This window comes from Schistocerca nitens, chromosome 1 (assembly GCF_023898315.1).
Source record: "Schistocerca nitens isolate TAMUIC-IGC-003100 chromosome 1, iqSchNite1.1, whole genome shotgun sequence".
In the NCBI taxonomy this organism is placed as follows: domain Eukaryota; kingdom Metazoa; phylum Arthropoda; class Insecta; order Orthoptera; family Acrididae; genus Schistocerca; species Schistocerca nitens.
Window position 1 is genome coordinate 184488493 of NC_064614.1, and position 18311 is coordinate 184506803.

Consider the following 18311-nt stretch of genomic DNA (forward strand, 5'->3'; position numbering starts at 1 on the left):
GTGAGGAAATGATCGTTGTCGTACTTCGTCATAGTTCCATATGAAATTCGCGATTCTTCGCCACTTTTGTTTCTGATCATTTCTCCCGTCGTTCTTTCCGGTTGTGGTAGATCCATTGGATATTGTCCACTGTAACTTTCGCCTACCCTTGCGTAGTATCGTTGGAGTGGTACGCAATAATTTTCTTCCATCGGTTGTGAACGTGTAGCTGAATGCATTGCACTGTACTCTTCGCGACTTGGCTTTCCATTGCCACGTATGTTACTTTCCGCCTGTGATTGGAATCGCAAATGCGTAATATCTTCGTTAATTGCTTGTTTTTTTCCGGTGCTGTTACAGATACGGATGTGGTTGCACACTCTTTGCTTGTTCGATCCTGTTCACTACGCTCTTCAATGGTTTGCAACAACTCTGTTCGCAATTTCTGAAATTGTCGCTTCGTTTGCGCTTCTATTTTGACTATGCGGTTATCATATCTTTTCAGCGCTGCTTTTGTGATACGTTTGTGTAACACACTGTTTTCAACAATTTCACTCGCTGTACCTGCTGCTTGTCTAGTAATTACGTTTATCTGTTTCTCTAGTTTCTTGACTTCTCCGTGGGTGTTGTTACGTAATGTTTTGATCTCGTCCTGAATGTCATTAAGAAATGTTTGTACGTCCGCTTGTACCTTGTCAATGTCTGTTCTCAATTGATAGTAACCTGTTATTAAGTTTCCTATCACTTCTCGAGATTCTTTTGCCTCGTCTTCAGTATGACTTACGTGTAACTGAATTTTTTTGTCTCGTGGTTTCTGCATTTTGTTTCGTCATTTCTGCATTCTGAATTTTAATTTGGTTCGCAATTTCTTTATTTTGTCTTGTCATGGTTTCCGTCATTAATTGTAATAATTCTGCCAGATTGGTGGGTCCTATTGCGTTTTCTTTCGACGTCCTACGCTCTGTGTTTTCGCCCAAGTGTTGGTTCGCAACCGATTGCATTGAACTGTGCTGTGACACGTTTCTGCTCGCATTCCTTGTACTCTGTGGTGAGGGAGCTCTGATTACTTGTACTATGGGTTCTACGTATTCAAGACGCAAGTTAGAATCCTCATCGACTGTCTCTCTACTTTCCTGCTCTTCTGTCGTATGCTGACCTAGGTTTTCTTGGCCATGACGTACATTATCCTCGTTATGGTGCGTTATATGTCCTATTTCTCGCGATACTGCATCGTCTGGTGTACTGTCCTCTATTCTCTGTCCATTTTCATGCTGGGTCTCTACCTCAATTCGGTCAAGGTCTCGATCTGCCATTGCTAATCTTTCCGAATCCCTTATTTTCTGTTTTAAAAGCAATTCACGCGACCTACTTCCCATCAACATGCGCTCATACGATCTCACGCGTTTCATAAACTTTTTGTTCACACGACTTGACAATCGATTCACTTACTTGTTGGGTCAGGACCAACTTGTCAACGATGTATCCGCCACCTGTGCGCTTGCATTGGAGAGAAAACTTAATTCTAACAATATTAAAATTCATAACTTAATTAAGCTATTGTCTCTGCAGGACTCATTTTTTCTTGAATACTTTTACTATCTATCGCTGCAGCTGCTGTTTTCGACTATGTATAACTTTAGCGAAAAAAATTTAAAAAAAAAATTTCAACAGGATATTTTTCTGACCTAGTTTGGCATGTGGTCGACCTTCAATCATGGTATTTTACCATCCTGGCAGGGTCGCCATTTTCTAACATTCTGCATGGTGTCTGTTTGTTCTATATCGTGTCTCCCTACCACTTTCGCACAACGACGTTCAGAGCGTGTTTTTTAGGGAATTGACTAGTTTGAACCTGGGACCTGTTGCTGGTAAGGAGACGCCAGACCACACATGACATGTAGAATTCAGAAGAGTTCAGTGAGACTAGCGATGATATAACCAAATACTTAATGATTTCAGCGTCAGCTCCACTGCACTCCCTGTAAAAGAATCTTAATACTAACTAAATTTAGTGGAAGGGGTTCAAGGCTTTTCTATTTTTAGTTAGCCGGTAAAATAACGTCGAAAAGGCAGTTAAGTTTACCATTGGAAATTTTATTCTACTCACAAAACATTGTTTATAAATTGCACTATTGATAAAAGGAAATGTTTTAATACAGGATGGTAAAAACCAACTGCGTTCAACAAAAATGTGAACGAATATTCCCTGAATGGGTTTCCAAGTTCTACAATGGATCGAAGGGTGACCTATGACATATCACATCTATAATATAAGTTTAAATTAAGTATCACAAAAGAGAAAACTATCAAAATGGTCTACAGTGACCCTCAATTATCTTTAATTACTTATCTAACTTGTCGTAAATTACAGTGGCTGATGTGGCTTCTCAATAACTATATAACAGAAAAATCATTTCGTTTCAGATTTTTACTTCAAGTGGCAAATGTGAACACCATGAGCTTTAATTGACGATCGACACTAGCATTACTCAAAAAGGGGGCGTAACAGATGAGACTTCTGCAGTTCTGAGTGAAGCCTTATGCGCTCAAAAATGCGGCATCGCGTGCGTTCATTACCTTGTCGGTGCTCGTCAGGGGTGGCGGGCAGCACAGCTCCGCTCACCTCACCGTCTCGGAAGCAACTCAACTCTGTCCTAACTTCTCCTTACTACAATTTACCGAAGTTGGTTAAAAAAAACTATCTGGCTGTGTTTTCATCTGACCAATCAGGGTCTCAATGTTAACCTTAAGCTCCGCCTACAAAAATTATGTCTATCCAATGAGAAACGTTATAATTTTCATGGTGGGGCAATGTTTTTAAAGTTTGCAACGTAACAGAAACGCGAAAAAGTCTCACGCTAAAACTTGCAGCTGGTGTGGTCCTTTAGTGTTATCGTAACATCTATACTGTTCTTTTGGAGGGCTCTATCTTTTAACATGGGCTGGGGGGGGGGGTGGTCCTAACGTAACAGAGACGCGAAAAAGTCTCACACTAAAACTTGCGGGTGGTGTAGCCCTTTTTTGTTTTATCGTAAGATCTATCTGTTCTTCTGAAGGGCTCTAGCTTTTAACATTGGCTGGGGGGTGGTCTTGACGTAACAGAGGCGCGAAAAAGTCTCACGCTAAAACACTCAAGTAAAGAATGGGATACTATTAGCATTGAAGGCGAAAAAGAAATGTAACCCAAAGTGAAGTACGGAGTACAAATTGTATATGTGTCGTCTTATTGCGTCTTCTCGTAGTTCAACTGAGGTACAGGTTGCAAATGTAACGTACGTCCATTTCCACGTTTTCGTCAGCAGTGTACATATGTAGAGGTGAACGGAAGTATGGGATTCAAATATTATGTACGTAGCTCGTTTTGCCCTCGGCAGTACTAACAGACTGTTAGTGAGAGCGAAGGCGAAATAAACAACACATGAAAAATATGTATCCCGTGCTTCATGTAGGGTGTAGTGAAGCAGGGGATACATAGTTCAACTGAACAACAGGACACTAATGCTAGTGAAAACGAAGGAATCGACGTACGCCAAACTTGTATCCCATACTGCACTTAAGCAATACAGTTCGAATGAGGTTCAGGATACATCTCATATATATGAGACGTGATGTATTCTATGCTACCAATATTTTCCATCCATTTTTTCCCTTTCATTTTCCAGAAAAATAATACGATACAAACACGCGATATTCTTAACGTGAAAATAAATGTCAACTATATTTTTCGTCTCTCGTATTCGTTTGTTTCTGAACATTTTTGTCAGCTCTTTCATCTGTGTAATAAATGATCTCTGGCCAATTCTGAGGTCATTGTTGAAAGCCGACGGGTTGTATACCCTGTATCAGTAGACCCGAGTTGTTGGATACGAGGGATATCGTCAGAAATTCTGTTCAATAGACTCATCAGATCATTAAAATCCCGAGCAGGTTGGAGGCGCTGACCATAATGTTCCATACATTCTCAGTTGGAGAGATCCGGCTTCCGTGCTGGCCAAGACAGGGTTTCACAAGCACGAAGACAAGCAGTAGAATCTTTGAAAATTATCATAACAGTCTAGATCACAATGGACATTTATTCAAGGTGACCATTTTCAGTCATTATAAGATAATCTGCAAACACAGCTCTAATATATTAGAAGGCTACATTAAAAGAACTCTAAATTAGCAATAAAACTGCAAAATGTAGACATACCCGTTGTGATGGACAATGGCTGTGTAAGGAGCACGAATCGCTGCATGACGGTAGTCAATTGCTGGACAGAGGAGTGCAGCTATTTCTTAAATACTAAATATGTACAAAAGAATGTACTTATTGTTAATTAAAACGACAAAATTATGTAGAATAATTCTGAAATAAAGAAGAAAGAGTTTGCTAACACAGCGATTGTGAAATAAAAGTACTGAAAGCTTTATTAAAAGAAACAAATAAACATCACATTCGCTGTTAATAGGTTGCCCTCTAGGGGAATGTTGGAAAACATTTATGATGCTGCTGGTTTCTATGGAGATGTTGGTCGCTGTACGAAAGATGTAGCATCAGAGCGATTTCCAAAGAGATGGCTGTGAATATCGATAGGTGATGTCCAGCGGACGGCCTTTCATAGATGTACGAAGCAGTTGGTTATTATGGAGATGAATGACGCTGATGCTGGTCTGTTTCCATTGAAGCAGCCACAACCATTGGTAAATGAAGTAGATAACACTCCATAGACGCAGTCCCAGGATATAAATAAGCAGTATCCGTTAATGTACATATAGATATATAGCTACAGCTGTAGATCGTGAAATTCTAGTAAATACTAACAAAATGTTAAAGGAAAATATGTGCCTCTATTTCTAAAACACACAGGTAAAACTAATGCCGAAAAGAAATAAACTTAAAAGATTTCATGTGAAACAAAACAGATTAAAAATGCAACCCTATGACTGACCTAATATGCCACTTGTTTGTAAATCTAATAACACAGTAAAAATTTTATCTGTACTTTGTCCCCTTTAGTTGTTTTCAGCAGAACCTTTCAGCACAGCGGAACGTCAACGATATTTTACACCCTGTTCCGTTGCCTTTCATGGCAAGCCATACGAGAAGCATAAGAGTGGGAAAGCGTTGATAATTTAAAACCACGTGGGAGTTGAGTGGTCAACTTTTATTTACCTCAGGTGTTTCCAATGGCCTTATTCTTCTTTTTTTACTTTTGCTAACATAGCAAACACACCCTACACACTAACGTCTCTTGACGATACCAGTCTGTTTTCTGACAGTGATCCAACCTGGCTCAGAACAAACAAAATTAGGCAAAACACGCACTCTTTGTTTCTTTTTTAACTTAAAATATGAAATTGTTTTACCAAGAAATGATGAAACAACGGATAAACGTTACATCGCAACGTAACAACCCTATTACACTTCATTCTATCAGATGTAATTATCTTTATATAGAGTGGGTCACGGTGAGAACCATAATTAGATGAGTGACTTATATGGTGATCTTCAGGTGAACTTCAAAGTCGGTTACAGGTAAATCATCTTCTTTTCCAGTTATTCGTTACAACTCGCCATTTATACTCTGGTCACAGAAGAAAAGCAGACAAAATTACTGGATGAATCCAAAACATATCCATAAATTATGAGTAATCAGCCTAGTATGTAGGTCCTAAAAAGGACGAGCAGTCTTTTCAGTAGCTACAAGGGCAATATCCAGATGATTGGCTGATCTGGCATCCCATTAGCGAGCATGGCATTGTTATGCAGATTCTACGAACAGCTGAAAGCGCTGTGAAGCTGCTGCTGTTATACTGTGTTGTTCAATCACAAGATGCCGTCCTCTTGGGTACAATAGTCCATTTTGGTTTTGAGTGTGAGGAAAATAGGGGGGGGGGAGGGGATTTTCAAAAGGAAAAACAAATCTGGTGTTCTACAGGTCGGAGCGTGGAATATTGTAGCCCTTAGACGCATAAGCAGGTTAGGGAACTTGAAAAGAGACATATTGGGAGTTAGAAAAGTGTGCTGGTGGGAAGAACCGATTTTTTTGTCGGGCCAGTACAGGGTTTTCATTTCTACATTTTTTTTCTATTTTTGGGACCATGAGTCTTCTGACCAGTTTCTTCTCTTGTGCTCACTTCTTCACCTCAGAATAGCACTTGCACCGAACGTCCAGTTTCCGTCTTCCCAGTAGTTTTCACGCTGTATAACTGTCTTAAATACCAAGGAAGGTATTCATTTACTTCATAATACATGTCTTTTAATACTGTATCTTCTTCTCTTTTAGGTTATCCACATGTTACAGTTGCTGTAGCTATTGTCTTCAGTCTGATGTCTGGTTTGTGAAGCTCTCCAGGTTAGTGTAATCTGTGCGAGATCCTATTCTTCTCTGAATAACTACTGCAGCCTACATTCATTTGAATATGCTTACTGCATTCATGGCTAGATATCCTTCTACAGTCCAACACCCCCCCCCCCCGCCCCCCCCCCCCTGCCCCATCCGACATTTCACTCCACTACCCATTATCAGACTGACGATTCTTTGATGGCTCACGATCGCTCCTTTTAGTCAGGTTGTGCCACTCTTTTTCCCCAGTCCGGTCAGCAGCTCTTTATCAGTTATTCATCTACCCATCTAATCTTCAGCATCCTTCTGCATCAGTACAATCCTGGAGACACAGTTTTCTTCTTGTCGGAAGCGTTTAAATATTGTGTACGTTTCAATTATGTATAACACCACACTACAGACAAATACTTTAAAAAAGACTTTCCAACTTCTAAACTTTTGTACGATGTATATATATCTTTTTTTTTCTTTTTTTTTTTTTTTTTTTTTTTACAAACTGTTTCCTCACAATTGCCAGTCCGCAGTTTGTATCCTCTCTACTTCAGCCAACAGTTATTTTACAAACCAAATAGAAAAGGTCATATACTACATTTAGTACCTCATTTACTAATCTAATTCCCACAGCATCACCTGATTTAATTTGACTGCATTTCGTTACCTTTGTTTTACTTTCGTTGCTGTTAGTCATACAAATTCTTTTCAAGATATTATCCATTCCGTTCCGCGGCTGTTCCACATCCCTTGCTGCCTCTGAAAGAATGATGGTGTCATCAGCAAACCTCAAAGTTTCTATGTCTTCTCGTTGAATTTTTATTCCTTTTCCAAGGTTCTCTGTTTCTTTCATTGCTCTTTCAATGTAGAGACTTAATCAGACATGAGTAGCGCAGGAGTCGCCGGTCAACTGTTATTAACATTAAAGTGGACAATTTATTACAGACAAAATAGACACAAGCCGACGACTGGTCACAGTACCAGAATTTTACATGCCTAGCAACTTCAAAGACGATGAGATTGAAACATTAATCATAATACCAAGAATTTTTTCGGTACGCTAGAGAGGTGAAAATGCTACATGATGGGAGACTAGAATTGGACAGAGGGAAAACTGTAAGAGATTACTGACTGGCATAAAAGAAGGCAATTTGAAATCACGTTGTAGAATTTTGTAACTAAAAGCACTTGCATTAATAGTCAGGAAATGGATTTGGTTAGTTAGAAAAAAGAGCTGAGATTTTACGTAGAATATATAATGGTAAGAACCAGATTTTAGCTTACAAACTATTTCCAGGTGCAGATATGTATTGAAACCCTAAGTTATCAGTTATGATACGCAGAATAAATTCAAGAAATTCTAACAGAATCGTCCAGTAAAGGATTGTTTGAGGATTTTTACTCAGGTGGGAATGACAAGAGAAGAAATGCACAATTATGCATTTGTAGAAGCTTGCATGAATACAAGATAGATATATTTCATAGTAAAATTAAAGAAAACTTCGGAGGATACGAAGGGGTTCAGTGAATATGAAGAACTATGATAGCGAGACGTTACTAAGCAATGAAGAAAACATTAAGAAATGGAATAAATACGCTGAAGGGCTAAACAAAGGAAATAAACGTGAAAAACATTCACATCAAGAGCATAAATATGAATAACAATGAAATGGATGATAAGATATAGCAAGAAGAATTTAACTGAGCACTGAAAGCCCTAGTTCAATATAACGTTCCTGGAGGAGATGATATTCCTCGTTTATTGAGAATTGCGGGAGAATCAACCATGACAAAACTGTTCCACATGGTGTGTAGATGTATGAGACAAGTGGAATTCTCTCAGACTTCAAGAAAAATGCAAGAGTCCCAACACCCACCAAGCAAGGTAGATTCCGACAGTGTAATGAACCATCATTTAGTAAATCATGTCTGTAAAATAGTTACATGTGGTAGAGAGGAACGGAACTAGTAGAAGCCTACTAGAATGAAGACTGTTTGCGATACATAAGGCTTTTTCAACCACCTACACCTCTAGGTGTTTGTGCAATCGGCTGTGTACCTAATTACTGGAAAAGGCATCAGTTACAAAGCAGATAAACCGAAGGGACGCGAGAAATTTTACTGCTGTTCATTACTATGACACGTAAATATGTTGTCTAAATAATGACCAGACACAAATAAGTGTAACTATAAAGATTAATTTTCATCAATAAGTCCAATGTTACTAATTAAGTAACTGGACCTTAGTGAAAATTTAATTACTGAGAGATATAACAAGTTCGCCAGTCCTTAAGTGGACGACAGTTTTGATATTGACTGGGTTAGATTGGATTTTAACTTCTCTATAAATATTATTACCTACATGAACGACAACGGTCATTGTGCACAACGGATCTCAGTTGAATATGTAAGCTATAACAGAACATAGTTGGATAATTACTATTATACTATAGACTTTAACATTTTTTAAACTCTAATACCGGTAGATTTATTGCTTTACACGACGTGGTAATGATCAAATAGAGTGACTTCACAATAATATTCACTGTCATTGAGTTTAACTAACCACGCTTTCTAACCAGTAAAATACATGGGCAATAATTTCGATTGCCCAGCAAGCATGTGATTTTCATTGTAAGAGAAAAATTTTGCTTTACCTTCTGGCACATTTATCAATTTTAATTTTAAGAATTTCTGTTTTACATGATGCGATACTCGGTTTTTGGCGTAAGAGGATGTGGAGCCTGCGAATAGTAGTAATGACTTGAGTAAATATTTACCACGGAATTAGGATAAATTTTTACACACGTGGTATATTTTCCAATGAATAATTCTGCTACACGACCTAGTCTTTTACAGTTCTCTGAAACGGTACAGTCTTACTGAGGTAAAGATATTGGTGCGACGTAGTAGTTTGGCGACAATAATTCTTTTGGCTACGACTGCTTGTCCTGTTGTGAATAGCTTCAAGAAAGCTTTAGGCACACAATTCTCTCCCATTAATAATATTTTTTGAGTTCTCTTCTTCAATAAGTATTGTTCTGTGACCCACAGAATTACATGCTCACTGCATCCAGAAAGGCTTGCTACAGATACTATCACCACGCTGAACACACACACACACACACACACACACACACACACACACACACACACAGTCATTCACGGGCTTCTTCTCGCAGCTGCATGGCATTCTGCTTTTGACTTCCCTCTTTTTTAAGCTACATATTCTCTCATCATTCAGAATAAATCTTGTTGTATAAAGCGATATCCCTCATAATGTCAATTTGTCTACTTTACAAAATGTATTAAATCGTTTTGATTATTTGTTCAAAAAAATATCATGATATTAAAATTGATCAGATACAAAGAAATAAAGAAAATATAGACACTCCATGTAAATGAACAGCATTAAAAATAAAAAGGAATACTATGTTGACGTATGACAAATTGTGCTGTAGTGTTTAAATTGAGAGGCAAACTGAGTGCTGTATGTACATGTAAGATGGGTAAAACAAAGACAGGAATATATTAAAGTATATAGATTTAGAAATAGCTTTTAAAATTGTACATTGGAATAAGCAGTTTGAAATTCTTAAATTATCAAGGATAAGTTACTGGGAGCGTAAATTTCCCTATAACTTGTACAGAAGCCAGAGTTGAAAGACATAAAAGAGAGACTTTAATTGGGATAGGATCGAGGGTTTTTGCCTGCCATACATCATTCAAAGAGTATACAGAGCAAGTAATACAGGAAATTAATGTAAAATTTCTGAAAGTAAAGTAAAGGCATAGCGTACGTTAAAAAGGCTCTCTCGTTGCAGTAATTCTGTCAGAAACGGAAAAGAACTTGTAGGCTCAATTAATTGGAATGAACTGTATCTTGAAAAGAAGTTTTAAGTTCACTACTAATAAAAATGAAACAACCGTAAAGGAATACAGTAGAATTACGACGCTAAGTGTAATACATTAGTAAGAGAAACGTTAAAGTTAATGTTTGATATTTGGGCAGTAAAATAACTGACTTTGGCAAATGTAAAAAGGATAAAAAGTGCAAGCTAACAATAGCCAAAACACTTTCCGGGTCAGAAAGTGTAAATGTTAAATTAAAAATACTTTTTATAAAATCTTTTCTTACGCTGTCTAGAGCGTAGATTTATATAAAGTAAAACGTAGATCGTTTACAGAACAGATAACCAGAGAACAGAAGACTTTGAAACGTAATTACGCAGAAGATTGCTTAAGATTACATAGTTTGAAGTGCCTAAGACAAGAGACTTTCTGGAAACAGCAAATGTTTAATTTCAAATACTTCTTCCTTTGGCTGCCAGTACCTCTTATTAACGTTTCGGTTTCGGAAAATGTGGTTTGTGTGCCAAACATTGTTCTGCATATCCCGCTTCCGGCTCTGAGCGGACAGTCCGTGTATTGCTGAGTCAGCGCCTTCGACACTGAACTCTGAACGGCGTGCTGCCGGCCGCGGTGGTCTAGCGGTTCTAGCCGCGCAGTCCGGAACCGCGCGACTGCTACGGTCGCAGGTTCGAATCCTGCCTCGGGCATGGATGTGTGTGATGTCCTTAGGTTAGTTAGATTTAAGTAGTTCTAAGTCCTAGGGGACTGATGACCACAGATGTTAAGTCCCATAGTGCTCAGAGCCATTTTTTTGAACGGCGTGCTGCCTCACATTGAATGTTGCTTCCGTCACACATCCGTGTGGAGGAAAAGTTATAACCGGTGGTGTCACAAGAACGTTGTACAAAACTACAAATTTGATGATGGTGGTTTAGTGGTGTAGGAAGGGATCATGTTCGATGAGCATCCGGAGCTCCAGGAGGAATAGAGTTAGCGCTCAGAGATCCAGATTTGTAGGTCTCTGTCAGGAATGGAATCGACTGCCAATGGACCTCCTTATGCTAGAATATCATTAGAATGCAGAAAATCTACATCACGCTGGACTAAGACAAGGTAACAGCCGTTTTTCTCCCGACTTGTAATTCATATTCTCGTCCATTAAAACACAGAAAGAAGACTACAACGCACAGTGATTCACCATACTTCCTGTACGTACATCTACATCTACACGTATACTTCGAAAGCCACCTAAGGGTTCCACGACTGAGGGCACCTCGTACCACTACTATTATTTTCTTTCCTGATCCACTCAGAGCCAGGAGAAAACGACTGCCTAAATTCCTCTGTATGTGACCTAACTTCTCTTATCTTATCTTGTGGCCCTTACCCGGAATGTACGTCGGTGGCAGTAGTGTTGTTTCGGAGTCAGCTTCAAATGCCGAGTCCCCAAATTTTCTCAACAGAGTTTTGCAAAAAGAACTTCGTCTTCCGTCCAGGAAATCTCATTTGAGTTCATGAAACATCTCCGTAATACTTGCATACTGATCGAACCTGCCGATACCGAATTTAGAAGTCCACCTTTGAATTACTCCGATGCGTTCCTTCAACCGGACACTGGAATAATACTCAAGAGTGGGTCGCACTAGTGTTATACATGGTGTCCTTTACAGGTGAGCCGCATTTTCCTGCCAATAGATCGAAGTCGACAATTCGCCTTCCTATTGCTGTCCTTACGTATTCGTTCAATTTCAAATCCATACGGCACGTTTCTCTTGAATATGATAACCTTTGTAAATATATAATTATGTTCAAAATTTCATGCGTTTCCCTCAATATTTACAACAAACTAATATAAACATATGTCATTTATGTGACTGATCTGAAAGTAGTCCTCTAAAATACAAAACTTTTGCGTTTATCTTAAATCTTTCGCTGCGGTCGCAGGTTCGAATCTTGCCTCGGGCATGGAAGTGTGTGATGACCTTAGGTTAGTTAGGTTTAAGTAGTTCTACGTTCTAGGGGACTGATGACCTCAGATGTTAAGTCCCATAGTGCTCAGAGCAATTTGAACCATTTTTTTAAAATCTTTCGGAAGCAATACTGCAGCAATATCCTTGACTCGTATTATGATTTTACATAATACCCACTTTGATGATGTGCGAATGTGTGAATTTTCGCTTAAGGGGGGTAGGACGTCAAACGGGTCGACTTGGAGCAGGAGAGGCATCACAAGACATTTTAATTTCCAGTGTCTGTACTTTTACAAATAAGTTCATAAAACTTTGTCAGCATCACCAGGAAGGATTCAGAATTCACACTCATTGCAGTGGAAGTTCGAAAAATTACAAAATAATGTTTTTTACGTGCGTAATTTCATCATTTTTTCACTTACTAATGGCTGCATTTGTTGCTATAGGTACATTTTTCTTCATAAGTTAGAGAGATTCTTCGATGAATTTTGCACAGCATACATACCGTATTTACAGCTGTATGAAACTCTATAATTTATTTAATTTATGAAAAAAACGAATAAGCTGTTGTATTTTAAACTTCATTTTTAGAAAAAACACAAATTTTGTAGTTAATTACTTCAATTTTTACCACAGTTTTTGATAGATTTGGAAAATTCTAGAGTTTCATACACCTTTAAGTATGATTTGTATGCTGTGCAAAATTCATCGAAGAATGTCTGTTACTTATGAAGAAAAGTGTACCTATAGCAACAAATACTGACATTAGTAAGTGAAAAAGTGATGAAATTTCACATGTAACAAAAATCATTTCGTTATGTTTTCGAACTTCCACTGCTATGAGTGTGAATTATGAATCCTTCCTGGTCATGCTGCCAAAGTTTTATGAATTTATTTGTAAAAGTATAGACAGTGGAAATTAAAATGTCCTGTGGTGCATCTCCTGCTCCAAGTCGGTCCGTTTGACGTCCTACACCCGTTAATGAACGAGCCACAATACCTGTAAGTGGATCAGAGCCACAATACCTATAAGTAGATCACAGACAGACCTATTTACTAACATTAGCAGCTATTAATTACAGTATTTCTTATTTAAAGATTTTCCGATTGCAGGACGGCCATTAAAATTCAGGCAAGAAAAACACAACACCACACACGCCGATGGCACATACAGTACAAATGTCAGCTCTTAGGGGAGTTAAGTGAAATAAATTTCTGAAACATCTTTCAATGCACGTAGAAACACAACTTGTTTTATTATTTTAATCATTAACGGAGATGTTTTAAAAAAACTATCATTATAAATATTTAACAACACGATTCTGACTGTAGCAGTCCACTTGAACTGCTTCCACTGCGTAACGCAGCTACGACATTGGTCGCAGTATTGGGCACCTGGTTGCAGGAAGGGCCTGCCGCCTAGGCTGTCCCGCGCCACACAGAAGCCGGCGCTGTCGCCCGTGGCATGGTGCTGGCGTTGACCCGGCCGCGGCGCCGCGTAATAAGCCAAGTTTTGCCGTTTGCTCCCCTGAGCACTTCCCCCACCTCTGCCCCTTCCCCTTCCTTCCCTTCCCCTCCTTCTCTGTTGTTGCTGCAAGTGCGGCTCACTGTTTAGCAGCCCCGCTGTTGCTTGTTGGTCAAACACGGCAGGAAACTTGGGGCGTTTCCCCCTCACTCGGTTACCAAGAGCTTGCAAGCTCAGCCTGCCGTCAGGCGAGAAAGGTGCTGTCGTCCTTCACCTGACACATAACGTGCCACGTTCCTCAGTTCCCTGAACTCCCGTATGCATGGAATATGTGGGGAGAAGAGTTACGTGATTATAGCGGAAATTTCGGCATGCGACAATAACCGAGAGAAACTCGGTGTGGTATTCTTACTTCTTTTTGAAAACGGAGTAAGTTTATTTCATGTAAACCTCTCAAAAACTCTATCACAATTTGAGTGATAGACACGCTACTCAGGAACAAAGTGTCTAGTGTATTTATAGTTGCAGCACGGAGTAGCAACTCATTTTCCTTTGTTCATCAATTAGCAGATGTTATTACTCTTTCGGCCACACATACAGAACTTTCCTATCTTGTGTCCCTTCACGTGATATTAGGTCATTCATTTTAATTTCTACTACGTTGGTAATGAACATACAATATGTTCTCTAACATTGCAGTATTATTATACGATAGGCTTATTTCCATAATACTTAACTCTTACCGCGGATTGTGCGGCTGGTCCCGGCGGAGGTTCGAGTCCTCCCTCGGGCATGGGTGTGTGTGTATGTTCTTAGGATAATTTAGGTTAACTACTGTGTAAGCTTAGGGACTGATGACCTTAGCAGTTAAGTCCCATAAGATTTCACACACATTTGAACATTTTCTTAAAGCGAATTGCTGTTCCCGTAAGATTCAGTCTAAATTCGCAAATTTATGATTTATTATCTTCACATCGTTACTGTGATAGTAGTAACTGGTAAAAAAGATCAATATGTGTAATTCTGTCTGTCGAACAGACGTCTCCTAAATTTAAATATTACTTTTCTTTACGGAATTTTTAACTAGGGGTAGAAAAATAATCTGAATATGTTAAACGGACCATGGTGTTTCTGCTGGTAAAAAGTTTCGCGTTGTGGCCGGCCGCGGTTGCCTCGCGGTTCTAGGCGCTCAGTCCGGAACCAAGCGACTGTTACGGTCGCAGGTTCGAATCCTGCCTCGGGCATGGATGATGTCCTTAGGTTAGTTAGGTTTAAGTAGTTCTAAGTTCTAGGGGACTGATGACCACAGATGTTAAGTCCCATAGTGCTCAGAGCCATTTGAACCATTCGCGTTGTGGATTGTAAGGGAAACGCAGTATTAAGTTCTTCTGATCCTTACAAGATTCCGTACACCTGAATGTCACATTGGAAACATCATCTTCGTGTCAAATTCAATTGCAATATTATTTTTGATATCGAACTATATCGTCTTAATATGATATGCATGTGTTCACAAACAGATGTCACTTACATGTCAACTGCTATGTGATTTCACGATGAATTTTTCGAGGAAGATATGAAAGCTAACGACATATTTTAACTCTATATTAATGTTAATGAAGCATTAGAGAAACGTTTCCAGTAGATGTTAGATGTAGTACATGTGGTGGTGTCAGATGTAGCATGTGAACATTGTACAGTATATAAATTCAAATATTCAGATGTAAAAATAGCCTCTTTACGTTGGAGTGTGCACCTATCTTGAAAAATGACCTGCAAGTCTATGATTTCCCACTAATAAAAACCGCTTTCATAAGGGAAAACAGACTGTGAACATTCGATGAGGCTTAGACCTGAACGAAATGCTGTTTAATATTATTACATAGAGCCTCTCTTGCATTTTCTTCATATAAGTTTAAGTGATGAACATTATTTCAATAACAAATATTATCCGGTGGTTAACGGCCTAGCTTTCGGAAACGATGCAGTGAATTTATTGAATAAATGTTGTCAGTCATAATCCAACTAATCGAATTCCGGTAAAGCACCGAAGAAAATACATTACTACCACATTCTGAAAAAAAAAAGAACAAGATGTAACAGAGTACTTCGCGGGCACGATCGAAAAAGCTGAAAACAGAAATCAAGAAGGAAAGAAATAAAAGACATTTGTAAGAGCTGCACGCATGCATCATCACTGAAATAAAATCAAGAACGTCTGGAAAGTTACTCAAGGTCTTCATGCTTTCTTACTTTTCCTACAAATTCGACGTGGCAGCATACAATTTTCTGCCACCTGTGGGCATCAAAATACTCTAGAAAAACGAACGAGTGGAAGAGTCGAAATGTTACACGTGCTGAAGAAGTAAGAGAGCTTACCATTATCTGGAATGACTGGAAATGTTGGTTCAGAACAAATTTTCTATCACCAGGACTTCTGTAATATTTCACAGTAGACAACAGCTTTAAGGGTCCCACTGGAGATCATTGACATGTTTGGTGGATGACCTAGGAGCACAGTAAATGTTCAGGCATAATGTATAGGCATAAACTACTTCAGAGTCAGGATCAATGGCGAATATTACCAACAGAAAGACAGTTAAGAAGAAGTGGCCAGAAAAAAAAAAGAAAAAAGAAAAGACCTCTTGAACGGACCAGAGTTCAAGCTTTTGTCATCCTTACACCAACAATGCAGGCTTACTACATCGTTTTTTTTTTTTTTTTGCTTGAAAATAAACCCGTGACAAAGGAGGGGATGCATAATATTTAAATTCGAACCAATAATCATTCTTTATGTGACTCAACCGACATGCATATCCTCAATCCCACACACTCTTCTGTGTTTAACACTTCCATAGGTTTCGTAATGTATACACTCCTTACAGTGCAGGATGTATTGATATAATTGTACAGTGTTTGCGATTTTACAAAATGAATATACTGGGACATAAAAAAAGAAATAACAATTAATTTATTTTTCTTTTTTTGTGACGTATCAATGATATATAACTTTCATTACTATTCAGACTACCACTGAATTTTAACCAAACACAAAATCGCTGAAATACCCTTACATATATAGGTGCCTGTAACGCTAAGAAAGAATGATAAACAAACGTTCGTCGTTTTAAAAATAAAGCGTCCTTGGTGGCTCACGTGCTGCAGGTAGTTTTACTGCTAAATACGCTTTCTTGTTCGTTCTTTATCGAGACGTGGTCGGCGTTAATCGGGATCTCCTTTTACAGATTTATAAGGAATGTTAATCAGTCGCTATGACACAGAAATTTTCTTGACTCAGTCGTGTGTCAAGAGAATTGATTCTCACATCCTCAACATCTTACTCCCTAGAAGCAGACAAGGAAATATAGCTGGGTTATAAGAAGCTGCAGATGTTCCCATATCAGGGTAGCTTTAGGGCGAAAATATTTTTTAATATTGCGGGAAAGAACAAATTCTCAGAAAAGAGTGCTCCCTACACCGCAACACCGAAGCCAAGAGCACAAGCAAATGTTTCAGTAAAGCGTGTACTGCCCTACAGTAATTAATACGATAGCTTTCTGCAGCAATTTATTGCGTCCTCTATGGAATTTTTATATCCACTTCCTCCGTCATTTCGAGATGGAATCTGAAGAAGTAGAAATGATGGAATGTTACGAGTCGTCCGCGCTTCGCGATGTGTTTTCCGTGCCCGTCTCGGCAGCGAGCTCTTAAGAAATGCCATTTCTTTCGAAGGAAACCGTACAGCCGTATCAAAACATCGCGTCTGCGGCGGCTGCGGCAGCGCCAACGTCAGCTGTCATAAAAATGCGCCGACAGTAAAACATGTGGCCGCCGCACGCGGCGCGCCGGATGAGCCGTGGGGATGAGCGGGCGGGGAACCCCCTCGGGGAGTGCTGCGAAATGGGCGGGCCGGGACGTCGCGTCGCTTGCGTTTGAGGGGGGTGGGGGGAGCGGGGACGCACCGCCAGGGCTGCCACCCTGACAACCGTGGAGAGGCCGCCGCGCACCGTGCTGACGTTCCTCTCTGCATGCAACAGACAGCTGTGGCTTTCTTCTTGTGCCCTTTTAACGCTACCGGCGGATTTTCATGCACGAATGAGACAGGACAAATGTACGTGAATGCTAGCAAAGAAAAAGTCTATCGTACGTTACCAGGTTAAGGAATCAACTATGTAACAAAAAGTAGTTATTGGAAGGTGGTGCTGCCTTCGAAAAGAGAGATGAGACACGCTTTTTTCCAAACATGGTTCATTCTACATCCCGAAAGGTGTTGTTCTAACCATTTGAAGAATCCATGTCTCTTCATTCACATGCCAACTGACCTAGTGGTGCTGGAGATGGAGTTCCAATAAGGAATCTGTCTTCTAACTGGCGTGACGCGGCCCGCCATGAACTGCTCTCCTGCGCTAACCTCTTCATCTCAGAGTAGCACCTGCACCATGTGTCCTCAATTATTTCTTGTGTGTATACCGATCTCTGTCTTCCCCCACAGTTTTTACCCTCTACAACTACCTCTACTACAATGAAAGTTATTCCGTGATGCTTTAACACACATCCTATATAGTCCTGTCTCTTCTTCTCCCTGAATTGCTGAGTCGCACCAATATAACGCACGGGCCGCCGCAGGCGTCCCACGTCAGCAGTGCCTACGCTGCTGACGTGAAGCCGGCCGTTGGCCGTCCGTTGCATCAGCAACACTCGGGGCCGCTGCTATCATCGAAGGGG